Below are 5,591 nucleotides of genomic sequence, written 5' to 3' on the forward strand. Positions count from 1 at the left end.
AAAGTCCATAATAACATTCTATTCAAATAAGTTCAGAAGCACACTAACAGGATTATACACCATGACCAAGTGGGATTTATCTCTGGTATGCAAGGATGATTCAATATACACAAACCAGCCAATGTGATACAACACATTAACAGAATGAAATACATAAACCACATTAGCATCCCAATTGATGCAGAAAAAAAGCATGTAATAAAGTGCAATGTATGCTTACCTTGCAGGAGAAGTACCACGATCACGAAGGTGGTTTACCCAGGGTGCGGTTTATCCACTCCGGATGTGCTGACCCCTGCGATTTCCCCACATGTGGGAAACTCGGCTGCATCATTTCTAGTAGTGGGGGACTCCATTTCTAGTAGCGTTTGTGCTTTCCCCTAATTAAAAAAAAATGCAATATCCATTCTTTTAAAAACTCTCAACAAAAGAGGAATAGAAGAAACTTACCCTAACACAGTAAAATCATCTATAAAAAGTACATAGCTAACATAATCAAGCTAAGATGTTTTTCTCTAAGATCTGGCATAAGGTAAGGATGCCTACTTTTGCCATTTCTCTTCAACATAGTACTGGAAGTCCCAGACAGAGCAGTTTGACAAAAATAAGAAATAAAAGACATCCAAACTGGAAAGAAAGAACTTGTATTATCTCTATTCTAAGATGGTAAGACCATATATATATATACAGAAAACCCGAAAGACTCAACAAAAACTCTGTAGAACTAATAAACAAATTCATTCAAGTTACAGGATGAAAATCAACATACAAAAATCAGTGATCTTTCTATACACTAACAATGAACTATCTAGAAAGAAAATTAAGAAAATACTGTTTACAATGGCAATAAAAAGAATAAAACACTGAGGAATAAACTTAACTGAAGATAAAAGACTTGTTCATTGAAAATTATAAAACACTAATGAAGGAAATTAAAGAATTACAGATAAATGGAAAAAATATCCTATTGGAATGTTTGTCCTTTTGGATTGGAAGAATTAATACTGTTAAAATGTCTGTACTACCCAAAGTGATCTACAGGTTCAATGCAATCTTATCAAAATCCCAATGGTACTCTTTACAGAAGAAAATCCTAAAATCCATATGGACACATCACATCTCAAAATATATATTACAAAGCTACAGCAACCAAGACAGTTTGGTATTGTTGTAAAGACACACATATAGACCAATGGAACATAGAGAGGTCAGAAATAAATCAATGCATTTACTGTCAACTAATATTCAATATGAGTACAAGCACACAAAATGGAGAAATGATAGTCTCTTCAATAAATGGTGTTGGGAAACTGAATATCCACATGTAGAAGAATGAAACTGGACCTTTATCTTATACCATATTAAAAAATTAACTAAGTAGATTAATGACTTAAACATAAGAGATGATACAAAAAAACTATTTGAAGAAAACCTAAAGACAAAACTTCCTAAGTTGGCGATGATTTTTGTGATATGACACCAAAAATACAGGCAACAAAAGCAAAAATAAGCAAGTAGGATTGATTAAAAAATTAAAAAGCTTCTGCACAGCAAAGGAAACAATCAACAAGGTGAAAAGGCAACATATGGAATGAGAGAACATATTTTCAAGTCATATAACTGATAAGGGATTAATATCCAAAATATGCCAGGAATCATACAACTCAAGACCAAAAAAGAAAAAACAACACAACACAAAATGAAACCTTCCGAACCGACCAACCACACTAACAAAAACAATTAGTCCAGTTAAAAATTGGGCAAAGGTCATGAATAGACATTTCTCAAAATAAGACATACAAATTGACAACAGGTTTATGAAAGCTGCTCAACTCTTCATCACAAAAACGCAAATCAAAACCACCATGAGCTATTGCCTCACACCTGTGAGGGTGGCTGTTACCAAAAGGGCAAAAGATGAGTGTTGGTGAGGGTGTGGAGGAAAGGGGACCCTTGAACTCTGTTCGTGGGAATGTAAATTGATAGAATCACTATGGACAACAGTATGGAGGTTGCTCACAAAATTAAAAATAGAAGTATTGTTTGCACCTGAAACCCACTTTTGGATAGATGTATATACACAAAGAAAGGATACCTGCACCCCCATGTTTATTGCAGCATTATTCACAATAGCCAAGATATGGAATCACCCTAAATGCATATCAATCACATCCAGAAAATGTGATTGTATTTTCTTTATCCATTCATATATTTATCTTGCCACTTGCAACAATGTAGATGAATCTGGAGGACATATGCTAAATGAAATAAGCCAGATACAGAAAGACAATTACTGCATGACATCCTGTACATGTGGAATCTAAAATACGTCAAACTCATAGAAGTAGAGAGTAGAATGGTGTTTTCAAGTAGTTGGAGGCAGGGAGAAATGGGGAGATGTTAGTAAAAGAGTACAAAGTTTCAGGTATGCAAGATGAATAAGTTCCAGAGACTTGCTAAAGAGCATGCTGACTACAGTTAACAGTACTGTACTGTACACTTGAAATTGCTAAACTTAAGCATTCTCACCAAAAAAGAAAAAAGAAATGAAAGGAAGGAAGAAAGGAAGGAGGCAGGGGAGAAAGGAAAGAAAATCGTAACTATGTAGAAGTGATGGATGTTAATTAGCTTGATTGTATGAGCATTTTACAATGTGTACATATATCAAAACATTAAATTGATGCCTTAAATATATACAACCTTTATTTTTCTCAATTGTATAATTTTGTCAATTATACAATAAAGCTGAAAAAATGTATTAAGGGGAGGGGAAATAAGTAACTTTGGAAATGAGCAGAGTCTGTAAGACTAAGGCAAAAGGAATTGTATGGATATTCTAGTTGATAAAGTCATCTCCTACGGGGACATAAGTTAGTAATTCTACATGGTTTAACACTACATATACTGGAACTGAACAATTAAATAAATGAATGGCTGTTGGGAGGAGTCAGATTCACACTGCTGAAGTGGGAAGTTAAAAGTAAGCAAGGGGAGGAACCTATAATGATCCATGTGGTAATAGATTAGGGTTAATGAGAATATGGGCATATGTTTAATGTAATGTAGGTACAGATGGCTATGTGTATAGTCACAGACTTGAATAAACACGGGTTAGTGTCACAATATATTTCCTTGCTCTGTCAGTTAGGAGGGCCTGAAACAATGACACTTCAGTAACAGCAAGCCCTTCAGTGACTTGATCTTGGTTTCTATTATTATTCTCCAATAAAAAGAACTGGGGTCCTTGGAGAAATTGCTGATTCTTGGGCTAGGGTGGGAAATGTAGAAGATGAGCCAGATAATTTTTAGTATCAGAAAGTAAGAAAGTGCTAAACAAAAACAAACACACACACACACACACACACACACACACACACACACACACAAAAAAAAAAAAAAACAACCCATAATGATTGGGAGCATGTCAAAGAGGTACAGAAGCCAACAGAAAGCTCCAATGGCCAAAACTGGAACAATTTAAGCAATCGAGTAAGTAACATAGAATTGAATTATAACTGAAAGCATAAAATAAATATCCATTGGATCATACTGATATAAGTGAATGATTGACTAAATAAACAAATGGGGAAAATAGACAAATCTCTAGTGCAGAAGAATTCCAAATACACTTTGTAGCTATCCTGCTGATGGAATCTAACTCAGGAGATGGAACGTAATTCCCCTCTTCTTAATTGTGGTTTGCTTATGGTGACTTTCTTCCAAAGACTACAAAATGGAAAGAGAGGATAAAAGAGTAATGTTTTGATGGAAAAATATGACAAACACTATCTTAAGTTAAGTGACTGAGGTTTATCATCAACAATGATAAGTCATATTGATAGTAAGTGCCCTTGACATGAAGGATCATAATGATAATTTACTCCTTTGGTCTGCCTCTTAAAACACATTACCCCAGTCTAATCATAAGAAAAACATCAAACAAATCTCAATTAAACGGTTTTCTACAAAATGTTGGACAAGTAATCCTCAAAACTAACAAGGTTTTAAAAAAACAAAGAAAGTCCGAAAACTATCACAACCAAAATAAGTCTAAACAGACATGACTACAAATGTTATGTGGTTCCTGGATGGAATCTTGGAATGTAAAAAAATGGGGAAAAATTAGGAAATCTAAATAACATATGGACTTTATTTATAATAATGTATCAATATTGGTTGTGAGAATGTAAGATATTAATGAAGAAAACTGAGTGTGGAGGATATGGGACTCTTCTGTATTACCTGCAGTAATTCTGAAAATCCAAAACTTTCAAAATTAGAAATTTATTTTAAAAGTTAATAGGGCATGTTTCATGTGGGTCTATTTCTGGGTTCTCTATTCTGCTTCAATGATTGGCGGGCCTGCTCCTCTGCCAGCACCGTGCTGTCTTGCTTACTATAGCCATATTGCATGCCTTAACATTGGGAAGAAGGATTCCTCCCACTCAAGTTTTTTTCAAAAAATTTTTGATATTCCAATTCTTGTGCTTTTCCATACAAAGATAAAAATAATCAAAGCTTGTATAATTCTATTTTAAAAACTTGATGAAATTTTCATAGTAATTGTATTGAACCTATACATGGATTTGTGGAGAACTGATATCTTTACTATGTTCAATCTTTCATGAGCATGTTATGTCTCTCCATTAATTTTGGTCTTCTTTGATTTCTCTCATCACTGGTTTATAACTTTATTACACAGATTTCATACATGTTTTATTAGCTTTTTACTGAATTTTTTTATTACTTTTGGACCAACTGTAGATGCTATTGCATTTTTTTTTGTTTTCCACTTGTTTGTTACCAGTATACAGAAATGCAGATGCTTTTTACATTTTGGTTTTCTACCCAATGCCATTACTGAATTAATGTAGACAATCATTAATGTAGACATCCTATGTAGACAATCATATTGTCCACAAGTAGAGACTGTTGTATTTCTTTTTTTCTTTTAATTCTGTTTTATTGCCTTTTTATTTTGTTTCCTTGCCTTAGTGTAGTAGCTAGAGCTTCTGCTAATGTGCAGAATAAGAGTGGTGAGAGCAGACACTTTTCCCTTACTTCCAATCTTTGAAGGAAAGTATCCAGCCTTTCACCATTAAGTATGATGTTAGATATAGGTTTTCAAAAAGAATATACAAGTATCTATAAGTACATAGATACAAAAAGTCCAAAATACTGCCCTATATGCTAATAAAGCACCAAATCTCTGTCCTTTTAAGTGCTCCAGCCATAAACTTGTATAGAAAGTGAACTAAAGGTAAATACAACACTGCACCAGAGGCAGATTTACATTACTTATGGTTGGCTTCATAGAAATAGTAATCTTCTTTAACGTTTTCCTGGAAGTAGGACTAGTGAGGGCTCAAGCCTCAGACACCATTCCTAAGTGTGCAGCCTACAAGTTTCACCAGCTTTCTTTTTACTATGGTAAAATATACATAACACAGTATTTACCATTTTAGTTGTTCGCAAATATACAATTGAACTGCAGCAGATACTTTCAGGACATTGTGTAACCATCACCACTATCTATACCCAAACCATATTCATCATCACGAACATAAATTCTGTACCTATTAAATAATTTC

General features: G+C 33.9%; 1 non-coding gene across 1 annotated transcript; it reads left to right on the plus strand.

Moving 5' to 3' along the window:
- Positions 1-212: 212 nt before the first annotated feature.
- LOC118967095 (U1 spliceosomal RNA) lies at positions 213-383 on the plus strand. Its single transcript, XR_005053900.1, has one exon. It is a non-coding gene; the product is annotated as a U1 spliceosomal RNA (small nuclear RNA).
- The last annotated feature ends 5,208 nt before the right edge of the window (positions 384-5,591 follow it).

This window comes from Manis javanica, chromosome 2, assembly GCF_040802235.1.
Source record: "Manis javanica isolate MJ-LG chromosome 2, MJ_LKY, whole genome shotgun sequence".
In the NCBI taxonomy this organism is placed as follows: domain Eukaryota; kingdom Metazoa; phylum Chordata; class Mammalia; order Pholidota; family Manidae; genus Manis; species Manis javanica.